The following is a 12,603-nucleotide window of genomic DNA, read 5'->3' on the forward strand; positions in this document are numbered from 1 at the left end:
AATCTGTCGTGTGACAGACAAACAGACAGACAAACCTACAAAAAAATGCCATAAATTTGAATGTGTGGGTTCACAAGATTATTCACAATTAGAAAAATAAGCTTACATAAATGGTCAAGATTTTTTGGGAGTGACTAATTGTTTTAGATGTCTTATGCTTTGGATGATCCATTAAAACTACCTTAAAAGGGCTTTTGCTTTGGCAAACAAGTTTCCATAATCTGAAAACTGAGGGTCCTTACAGATATGATGGACAGCAAGAAAACCCAGAGATTATCAAAATCAGTTTTCATCTAAAAGTGTTGACAACCAAGTTATGCATAAGGACATTGTTTTCTGTTTTATATCAGTCTGTGAATCTTCTTCACATGTTTGTATACAGCCTTGCAAATAAATGTTAACAGTATGTTTTATAAGTGATGTTGTATGTGAAAGCACTTTACTAGAAGCAGACACAGTTGTAATGGTCTGAAAGGTTGAGAAAGGAGGCTTATAAAGAGCTCATCTGTTAGGTCTTGAATACAGAACTGTTTACTCCCCACACACAAAGTATTTTAAGAGGGAACGGGGCATTGCTAGCGTCTGAAGCATGGGAAAAACTGGGTGGTGCAGGCCCTAGTAGGCCTTTTTTAGGGTCACTGTATAACAGAGGTTGCCTGGGGTAGGCAGGATTTCTGTGGACACAGCCACAAACTGGTCACTTGCAGCACCCTGGGAAGAGGCTGAAGAAAAGCAGCCAAAAGGTCACACAATCCATCTAGCTAAACAGTCCTGGTGGGTGGCAGTCTGAAATAATTCCTGAGCTATTAATTAGGAAGATGCTCTTCCAGGTTCCGGCCGAAGTCATAAGACATGCCGAGGCAAGGAGCCAAAAGATCAAAAGGACACTAAATATTTTTTTTTAAACCATTCTGTGGAGAGAGAGAGAGAGGAGAGAGCTGTCCGGGTCTGGTTCACACAGGACATGCTGATGGGGCTGGGCTTTGGTTTAGGATATGAGGAAGCAGAGTCTGCCTGGCTCTGCTCTCCTTGGTTTTTCACCTAAATATGACTGCGGATTTTTTAAAAATCTTTTTTCTTTATCTTTTGACTTAACTTCTCTTACAAAAGTTTTTTACTGGTAGTATTTTTTGCTCTCAGTGTTAGGGTAGACCTGTATCTTGATTTGAAAAGGCTGAGTGGTTAACTGTGTCAGCCATTTGTTACAAGCCCTTGAGAAGGAGTTTTGCAAGTGTTGATTCCAAGTGAATTTCTAGTTAGACATATATAAGCCCACCACATTTTTATTTGAGACTCACCTTTAATACCACATGAAATATTGAGTTAATCCAAGAAGAACAAAGCGGTGATGTCCAACTCCAAAGAACAGGGAAGAATCTACATTGTTTGTTTGGGAACAAGGACCTGGTCAAATCCATGTTTCGTAAAACAAATAGTTAATGAATAACACAACCCAGGAAGCCTTGTTTACCACAGACTTCTCTCTAAAGGACTTCTCCTCTTGCTCTTCTCATTTCTATGAGTCTACTCTTTGTATGCTCTAATGTATGGTAAAGGTAACCTTTCCCACATGGACTCCACATGCCAGTTTGCACTCATCTCATACACACCATTCTGTCATACCTGGCTGAAAATGAACAAGGAAGTTGAAATTCATTGGTAGGAAACCGATATGAAAAAATTACTGTTTGACAGTCTTGAATCCTTACTACCAAGGGAAGTTTGCTAAATAGGTTAAGTATGGGACACTGAAAGCAGCATGGAATTGGTTTTTGCAGCAGCAGCAGCCTGGTAGGAAGGACACCAAAGCATCTAAACTTGCTCTATGTACCATGGATTTGTTTCTTTTTTTCTCCACTTTAAAAAGAAAGGTAGGTCTTGAATGTGGAAGTAGAAGTTGTTCACTTTTTGTAGGGAAAAAGAAAGCCAACATTCTGCAACCCAAACAGGAAACATGACCGTAGGTCCCAATTGTACAAAATCTTTCTTCTTCTGCCATTCCTCTTGTGGTTGCACAAGGGAAACCTCCTTTTAGTGGAATGTTTTGGTAGGGTCCAAACCAAGTCCAGTGGGGACTCTGTTGCAATTTTAAACTTGGAGCAGCTGCCATCCCTCCCTAATGACATCAGTGACATTTTGATATAACAGAGCAAGTTCTCACAACTTTGGTGGAACTCACAGAGTCACATAATGTGAGACTAATATTTCCTTTAACTGTCATAATTTTTTTTAAATGTCATCACATTTTTTCGAATAGCATTGCAGAAAGGAGAGGTCAGGACAATAGATTGCAGTACGCCTCACCTGAAATTTTGGTGCCTACTTCTGATTGTATATTCATTTATACAAATATTGAAGAAAATAACCCTTTATAGTAAAATATTATTGAAAAGTTCATTAAAAACCTTTTGTTTCCCCATGCACTTTAAGAGGGAAACACAAAAAAAGACACATCTGCCAATTGTTTAATGACACTTCTGCTAGTGAAAATGCACTTTTTTAAGATCCAGAAGAAACTAATCTGTTTACACTTCTCAAAATTACCTGAAGGTCTTAGAAGTGCATGACTTATTGTAAATATGATTCAGACAAATGAAATTTCTCTAAGCAAGAAGTCTAAGTTTGGCTCCAGCAAATTTCTTCTATCTATGATGCTTAGCTGACAATATTTACTTTATAAATTAATCATATTTTCCTATTGTTTCAATTCTTATAAAAATGAAATTTGTTAAAATCAAAGGCAGGTGTACACCCTTTATTGAGCTGAGGGAGAGCTTGTTATTAATTTTCCATTCTCCATGCAAAGACTGCCTTATAAGATGTCTGAGTGTGAGAAATTTATAGTTATCCTCTGCAAAATGATAAAATTTGGCACAATAGAGGGACTTTGTAGTTCCTGAGATAGCAAAGAGGAGCAGCCCTTCCTTTTCCACTACTCAAACTCCTGATAGTTGTGCATTTATAACATATTAACAAAAACATCCCCTCCCACAGCAATAACAAATTGCAGAGTTTCTACCAAAGCTTAAAGGACAGCACTCCAAAAGTGACAAGGAAAAGAAAACATGTTTGGAGTAATTTTGTTTCACAGGTGTGTACTTGAGCACATGATGCCTGTAGTTTCTAGGCATACGTACAGTAGCTTTTTATAAAGATTAAACTTGATCCTCATTGACAGCTATAAGACTGAAAAAGATATTGGAGTCGTATATAAATCTATACAGCAATGGAAAAAAAAAGAAATCTTCTCACAGCAGCAGTGAGGAGGAAATACATATTTTAAACCAAAACTTTAATCTTTAGGGTAAGCTCTTCATGGTGCTGTCACATGAGGCATTGAGAGAAATAAGTGCCATCCTGAAATCACTTGGTGAGAGACACCATGTTACCTTCATGGAAACTGCAAGTCTAGATCACAGAATGGACGAAATTTTGTCAAATACAGGTTGGCAGCACAAATCCCACACAAAGCCCACCCTTGTGGCTTAAAGTGAGATTACCATTTAGAGTTTCAATGCAATCCAGAAAGTGCACATGACTTCTGAATATTTGTGTTCCTATGTGCTGGGGCAGACTGTGAGCTTTCAATCTTTAATTTTTCTTGAGTTGCAATGTGTCCAAAGCACAGCTCTGCAGACTATCAGTGTTGTGCAGGGATTCTCTAGTGATTGTTTCTTTGCCAACTGAAGACCTTCATAAAGGTCTTGGACTGGACAATGGGTTACAAGGTCAGATCTCTGTCAATGACATTGATAATATAAGGCTCGTCCTGCCATGGATTCCTTGCCTGCTTATGGTTTAAAAGGGAAAAATACTCCATGGGGGGCTGCTAAAACCTGCTGTTTCATTGTTCTGTGGGCTGCCTTTCTATACCTGGCACTGACATGGTGATATTCTTGGTGCTTGGGAAGAATAAGCCATATTACTGTGTGCTTTTTAGCAGAGTGACCCATGCAGGTGTATCTGAGAGCAGATTTTGGTATTCTGTATACCAGCTTTCTTGACAAAGCAGCCCTAGCTCCTTAGAGTCTGGGCTCTCAGTGCAAGCTAGGCTGCCTTCTCCCACTGAAGGAGAAGGCTAGCCATTTGCATGATAAAGGCCAAGTGACAGGAATACCTCTCCCATTTATTTATAGCTTTTTTGCACTATAATCTCTCAGATATATGAAGGAGACCTTTTATCTCCCTGAATCTCTCTGAAAATTAAAAAAAAAAAATTCCTTGGCACCACTTCTGTCTTTTCCTCTGAACTTTAATTTCTCATATGCCTTTATACTCAACATCTGTTTGCTGGATCTGATTGTGAGCACACACTGGATGCCTCATTATGGATAGATTGTAATCTCTCTGTGCATAAATTAATCATTTTACCAGTCTGGCTTTGCTGTCAACTTGTTATGTTGGTGGCCTTTGAGATTTTATTACATACTCTGTTGATGAAAGAGAAACAGATTTGCATTAGAAATTATAAACTCCAGAGCCAAGGGGAGGGACAAAGTATGTTTAAAGAGGCTATTTCAAAGTCTTCCAGGAGAGAGGACAAGATGAGCAGGTGACCAGAACCTCTTCTGTCCCAGAGTCTGGTGGCAGTGAGCAGAGAGTATTTTGAAGAGAAGATAAGAAGAGTGAAGTGTTTCCCTACATCCCTCTTGCTTCTGGCAAATTTTAGGAATGAGCTGAAAAATGTTCCCAAACCATTGTATTTAATAGCTAATGACTTTTAGTTAAGGAAATGTGATCCTCCCTTTGGTCAGTAATATGTGCTGAATAGTGTCTTCAGATCCCTGCCAGCCAAGTCTTCCATGAACCTTTGAAGATCTGTGGAAATTTGTTTGGCTTATTTTTCAGTTTCTCGTTTTTCAGATCCACAGAGCTACTCCAGCTGAGGTCATCTAAGGATGTGACCTTAGGGTTCATGGCTGTGTTAGTGTGCTCTCTGCCATGGCTGTGGTAGCATTTTGCCACTCTCCTCGCTGTGAATAGTTGAGTAACATAAAGGGTCTGTCTGTCTGACCAGCAAAATAAAAAGAAGCAGGAAGGGAAGCCTGTTTCTTCTTTCTGCATGGCCTTTGGGACTGAAAAGCCTTTTCATTAGTTGTTAGGTGTGTATATATATATAGTCCGTATATTTGCGGAATAATTTTCCAAAATTTTACAGTCTCATAAACACGCTGAGTTTCATCTTTTAAAAGCATGGCCCTGGTACATGATAGGAAAAAAAGAGCTTTTGTTCTGAAAGAGTTTTCTCAGTCATAAACCATGCATTTAGCTACTGAACTTGCCCACATTTTGTTACTGTTTTCCCTCCAAGTATACAATACAGTGTCAGATTAGACATTCTACAGTGTATTACAAGTCTTCCTTTTAGTTTCACATAAACAAAACTGATAAATATTGTCAATCAGAGTTACTATTTTTTAACTGCATATGGCGAAGTTGTGGTCATGAGCAGTGTAAGTCCAGGCAGCTTTTGTAGCTCCCTTTGCTGACACTAAAGCACTTGTAATTATCTTATTAATTTCTTTTAACTATAGAAGGAACGCGCTGCAATGCTTTACTCCTGATGACAGACTATACAAGTCCATATGCCTGAGTTTTGGCTCAGAATTGTCCAGATAGATGTTTGTAGTTTTTTTCATGTGCTATTGATGATTCAAGGGTTAGATAAATTTACTGTAGTGGGAGGTATTGGCAGAGGTAATACTTGTATAAACATGATCCTTTTAGTTATTAAAAAAACCCCTACCACTAAATCACTTTGCTCCCAGATTCACACACCCAAAAGTTCTTTCTTGTCCCCTGGGATGAGATTTAGTAAGTCCTTTGTGGTCATGATTTGCTTTCAGAGGATAATTTAAAGTGTAGATAATTACTGTACTTTGTTAAGAAATGGATTAGCAAACCAAATTAAACAGTATATTTTCATCCTGCTTCTTGATGTCAAGGAGTGTAATGGAGATATACAAGGATGTTTGCTTTGGTTTCATGTCTGTTGAGGTGGTCAATAGATCACTTGTAAGTAGCTGATAAGTAGTGTATGTCCATGTGCATCCTTGCAAAGTTGGTAAACCTATATGTAATAGTTGTGTTTTATTGACACTAAGGCTGCTGATTCATTTCCAGATGTAGTTCCCTGCCTAGGAGGTTTTATGCAGTACAACACAAAAACCTTAATCGTAGTATTTTTTTGTTGTATGTTTTCAGTCTAGTTGCCCACTGATTTGGAAACATCCTTCTGTGAATTGTGCTCAACTGTCTTACTATAGCATAATTTTTTCATGGCAGACACAGAATTACTGCTTAATGCAGAATTTGTTAGTGGCCCCCAAATTCAGATCCAGTTTGAACATACAATGAAAGACAATCATGCCTTTTGCTGTCTAGGAATGACCTTGTAGGTCACTTGCTGGATTTTTTGATTCAGTGAATGCTTGACATGTAGTTTCTTTTATGTCCTACCATGAAAACCTTTGTAAACCCACATGATAACAATTTTTCATAATAGAGAAATGTTCAGTTGGCCATTTACATAAGTTTTTAGTTTGTGTTGGTTTGACAAAAATCAAAGATACTAACTAGAGCTCCCAAATACAGAGCTAGAAGCAAAATTTTAAGAACTATTTAAAATGCATACACCTAAATGCTACTTTGTATAGTTATAGGTGTCTGTGGAAGAACATTAAGTTGGTGTTTGTGTAGATACTTGCATATTTACCTATGCAGATATGTATGTGTGTGTATACATGGATGTACAACATCTGATATATGACATGAAAGCACATACAAATTATGAGAAAATACAATGCTTTGATTGAACTCAAGTTATATTTTTACAATTTCCTGCTGGAAAGGCAATGCCATTAGTGGTGTCCTGGGAACATGCTTGCCACTTTCTTCAATGCATCTTTATCAATCTTCGCCTGGTTCAATAGATCTGGAGGCCTAGCTATCTCAGGACATATCAGAAGATTGCAGTGTTGAAATAATGGTTCTTTGGGGTGATGGCCAAAGCAGCAATCCCAAAGAATCAGCAAGACTTACTGGGTACTTCTCAGCATGGGGTGTTCTGTTCCCTTAGGCTCAATGATTATATTTGGGGAAAGTTTGAGTTGAAAGGCATTATTTTATTGGATTGACTTCAAGAAGTATTATTACACAGATTTCTCTATATGACTTTGGAGTGTGGTTTTTCCATCTATGTAAAGTGGTGTTATCTACAGCCCAGAAAAGTTTTGTTTGACAGTTCTGGTAATCCCTTATGAACATCACCAGATTACAGTTTTGATTTCGCTCTTTAAGTTTTTATCCTCACATCTGGCCACACAGTCGTATATGCTCTATATGTATACATCGTCAAACTATTCAGTTATAGTGCTGTGACTTATGAAGGAAAACTTCAGGAAGAAACTGTAAGCAAAGTTTATTTGGAGAAGCAGTGGATGGCACTGTTGGATTATAATTATAAGGCAATAAAACATGCAAATAATAAATTGCAATTCTTTTGAAAATTCATGAGCTACATGTAATATAATTCCTCGAAAGGTATGAATTGAAGTTAAACCTCAATAGAACATGAAATTCAGGTGAGCGTTCTTGCTCTGTGGTGTACTATACATATCATTTGGGTCAGTTGAAGGGACACCAATCCAATTTGGGTTCCAACATATTGTGGTGTTTTCCCTCCTCCCATAACTGCTGCTTATAGAGAATATTTTTTCATCAAGAGCTCCAGCTCCTGAGGGGGAAGGAGGACTCTGGTGGCAGCAACAATCAGAGTTAAAATGCTGGAGCAGAGCTATTGCTTCAGCCTGTTTGGATGGGCTCACATTTGCCATCAGGAGCTGAGAGGTCCTGGAAGACACCAGCAGCCTGCAAATATTTCCTGTAGAAACAGGGTCATCTGCTCCCATGTGGTGCAAAAACCTATGTATACCTTGAATCACACTGATCTTGACCTATGCTAAGAAAAGCATAAATTTTGAAATAATTTGGTGCTGATTATGTGTACTGAGTTGAATTTTATCCTGCCTTAATATTCCTTTCTTGGGATACTTGCTGTTCTCTGCTTTTCTTGTCATGGGTTGTGAAGGAACATTGGTAACATGGTAGGCCTAGTTTTTCCCTTGTGTTGTGAACATTTATTTCCTTTTCTACCACACTGCTTCCAAGGATAGATTTGTGGAGTTGTGGATTATGAAGAACAAACATTTTCAAGTGTTTGTTCCACTGCAGCGATCAAAATATCTCCCATTACTAATTACCACAACTAGATTGAAAAGAAAGCAACAGGAAAAATAGGTGAGGAAAAATCTCAAATTTTTTCTTTGCCAACAGGCAAATTCTATGTTTTGTTTTTTTTCTAGGTCCTTCTCAGGTGCAGGTTCCTCCTTCACCTCTTATGCTCAGGCATGTTTCCATGTAGTGTCACTGTTTCTATGTATTGTCAATCTCTGGAAGCAGTTACCTGTTCATGTCCACTTTATACCATGTGCTTTTCTGGAAGAGAAAATGCCTCTCCAGTATCTTTATGATTGCCAGCCTGTGAAAAAGGGTGACACAGGCTGGGGGTCAGGGAGACACCTTAGAGGTAGTTTTTCTCTTTTTTTGCTGAGTGCCAGGCCACACAGGTGTGTGGTGGAAGCTGTTTAACCTGCAGCATACAGTGTTCAAACCTTAAGTGTTTTTATGCCAGTCAGGCTGCCCTACTCATGTTTTAAAAGGAGAAAGCTAGTTCCTAGTGCCAGCCAAGAAAGGGAAAGAAATAAAGGACGTTTAAAATAAAATACAATACAGTAGCTAGGAGGATTATACCTGCTGAACCAGCCCTGAAAGGAAGCAGGTGCTTTCAGCCAACTGCTCAAAAAAAAGAAGAAATCTAGAGGTCCTGAAGACATGGAGAGTGGCAGGGACCAGGCAGTGAGAGGAGAGGAGGGGCTGAGCTGATGGGGTGGAGGGCTGTGGGATCACAGACTGTAGCTTCCCCTTACTTACTGCCCTTACCACGGGTGGGGTGCATGCCCCTGGCATTGCCAAGATGGGAGCCCATTCTGTATGCCTTATGGAGGAGGGAGGGAGAGAAGAGAACAGAACCAGATGGGAGGGAGGGAGTAAGAGTTTTTTTAGAAATACAAAATCCTGGAGAATGGTTGGGGGGTGGGTTTGGGGGTTATTTTTTTGTTGGGTTTTTTTGTGTGTTTTAAAATAAAAATAGTAGGAAGTGTGATGAAGGAAGCTGTTTGTAGGCAGAGTGGAGTGCAGAAGGAAGAGAAAAGGAAAGAAAAGGGAGAGGGGAGATCTGAGGAGAGGTGGGAGAGGTGAAGGGGAGATCAGGGCAGTGCTCTCTCCTTTAACTCAGCGTACCATTTGAAATGGCTATATATAGTTAAGAAATACTAACATATGGCACTCATATAGCATATGGCACCCAAAATAGTTAAGAAATACACTTGTCTTGCAGCCAAATGCTGCTTTCATTTGCATGGGTGTAAGTGAGGATAGGATTTATTTGATACAAAAATGTTTCTCAGATTCCTTTGACTGTTAAATAAAATAATGGGATGGAGCTTCCCTTCTATTTTATCTTGAACCCTCTTTCATCTGTGTGCAGGAACTGAATCCCAGGGTAGAGCAAGAAACGTGTACCAATAAGGTTCCCCCCACTTAATCTCTCTCCGGTTTTGAGTTCATGAAGGTTCTTGCTGAGGGTTTACAGAAATGACTGGAGTGACACAGTCATTTCAACAGCCATTTAGTAGGCTCACAATATTCACTAATTTGAGACAGTTTTATAGTTTTTATTTTTATTTTCTTGGTTGAACTTAGTCAAAATGCTATTTTTTTATTTGGAGATTAAAGAATATGCTCAAAGCCATACTGCCAAAAGACATCTTGCTCCTTTCCTTGGAAAATGTATGAATCTGTGAATTAAATGAGTGGAAAATCCTGATTTCTGTTTCTCATTCTGTCCCTGACTGGCCTTAGTAATCATTTGCATCTGCAGAGCAGTTCTTAAATTTCCTGTTGCTTAGTTGTAGTTAGAATTGGAGGTGCCATTTGAAATGGGAGATGAACTATGAGGGACGTTGCATACATGTGTGGAAAAGAGTAGTCCCTGTTCTTTAAGAGTTTATAATATAAATGACAACAGACAATGGGGAGTGAATGGAAGGATTGTCATCCCAAGTGAAAAGCTATTTTTTTTCTGTATGGATGAACCACTTCAACACTTTGCTACTTAAAGGAGTCCTTCCACTGGAATCTTCATACTTACAAAACTCACACAACATTTTGCACCAACAAATGAGAAAATAATACTTATCCTGTCTAAGGAAGGTGGTTTGTTTTCCTGCTGTTGTTTTTATTGAATGGCATGACCCTGAGATTCCTCAGCCACTGCTATCCTGTTCAACAGCATGGTCAAAATAAGAATTACAGCTCCACACATTAGGTCTCCTGATCCTGAGTCCTGAGCTGTGTGGTTTTAGACCATAGGGGCATCTTCAGTCTACCTTTTAGTCTATCTAAAAGATTAATTTTTCTTTGCTTACTTTGACATGGCAATGGGTATTTTTTCCTGATTCTCAGTCCTGACTCCTGCTGTTCTACAGTCATTCGTTGAAGCTTTCAAAACATGCTCATTACTTAAGGGGTTAGTTGAGGCTATCCTTTAAAATGTACTCATTACTTCCATCCCTCAATAAAAAGAACACTTTAAGTAGGCTTTAAAATGAAGAAGAAATGTGAATGTGAGACATCATCCTCAGTTGTGCCAATTTCATGCTTGACAAAGATGATGAATTTGTGTACTAATAATTGCACAGGGACATTGGTGAGGTATGATAGATTAGGAATAAGTTGCAGTAGGAAACATACTTTGCTCAGCCTGGTTTTTTTTTTGTGACTCCCCAGACTCATGTCTTGAGTGATACCTTTGCTATGTCGACAGGAAGCAAAGAATACATCATCATCATCACCATCATCATCATCATTAATAATAATAATAACCTTCCTCATTCAACTACCCAGTGGAGTTCTTAAAGTGCGATTTGAAGTGCTATGTAATTTGGTTTAGTAGCTCAGCTTTAGGCAGTGTTTTGGACTGTTGTGTAAAACCTAGGTCTGGTCTTTTTAAAATATATGGACACATGAAATAGAGTACCAACAGTGATGGAGGTGTCAGGAAACTAATGTCTCCTTTCTAATACATCCTCCTGTACCAAAGTATGCCATGAGAAGAAGCTGGGGGGGTCTGTGCTTTTATTTCACAGTCAGTCTTGGTTGTAAACAACTGAAATTATTTCCCTCTTGTACTAGGTTTAAACACATTATAAACAAGGGACAATATGTATTACATATCCTATCAGTTTGTTTGAGATGAATGAAGAAATGCAATGGTAAATCCATAACTAAAAGCATATTTAGTTTGGTACTGGACTCATATAAACCATGAGGACAATAACCTTAGTGCAAGCCATCCCTGCAGATTCATAAATCAAACACAAGCACACCCTGTATTATCTCCCCCAGATCTGCCATATCTTTTGAGAGCTCTGAATTTTATTGAAGTCTGCTATTATTTTAGAGTATGTGAACTTCTTGCCTCTATGGGACAGCAGTGTATCATACAACCCAATTAGATTTATATCACCATCACTCCCTATCATTCTATTCCTGAACTTTTAGTGCTTCCTCCGCCTGCACATCCTTCATTACCTTTGTAGTTTTCATGGAGATTTCCAGAGTGTGAGCCTACACACCACGAGCTGACCTGAAAAGCCATGCCATACAAAGTGCTTAGTGATGTGCGTGTTAGTCATCGGCCTAACTAAAAGTTACACTTACGCCAATTGCTTGCAGATACCTCAAGATGCTCTTTTGCTTACTGTAATTTCTCATTTAGAGCTCTTAGTCATTTCTTAGTCAGACCACCCCCAAGGGAAAAACTCTCCCTCAGATTTCTCATATTTTTATATTTTTCTTCTTTTTTTTTATGTGTGTTTTTGGTTTTTGTTGGTCTTTAAATGCAACCTCCAGAGTAAGCAGATTTCGTGAATGCGCCTTGCAGCTTTGCATTAGTCAGAATGCTCTAATAAGACATGTCATGTTCCTTGCTCTTTCTAGCCTTGGAGCAAGTGGGGAGGACTAATGCATCTATTTTCAGTGTCAGCTTCTTGATAAAGAAAATGAACATTATGGAATCCTTCTGCTAAGGAATTAGAAATTAATCTCTATTGTTTATGGAAATCCTTAGACAAAAGAGATGAAAATCAATCTTTGATTAACAGCTGATTGCTTCTTTTCTATTGAAAACCTTCTTTTAAAGCAGCTATTTCAATAATATTAACATGACTTCACTTCAAGACATGTAGCTCATCAAGCTTTCAATATCTTTTCCCCCCAGTATACAGACTCGTTTTGCTGCAGGTTACCCTTCCCTTGTTCTCAGCTTTGTGACAGCTTGCCTGTCTGTGTGACACAGCCAGGCACTAAGAGATCTGTCAGCAGGTCATTATTGCCTTCTCCATCACCAGTGCCTGTCTCCCCTTACAGTCTTCTTTCTCTGAGTCTGTTGTACCAATTACATTATAGAAACTGGAAATAAAC

The sequence above is a fragment of the Passer montanus genome, unplaced genomic scaffold (genome assembly GCF_014805655.1).
Source record: "Passer montanus isolate IOZ18808 unplaced genomic scaffold, ASM1480565v1 scaffold32, whole genome shotgun sequence".
Taxonomy (NCBI): domain Eukaryota; kingdom Metazoa; phylum Chordata; class Aves; order Passeriformes; family Passeridae; genus Passer; species Passer montanus.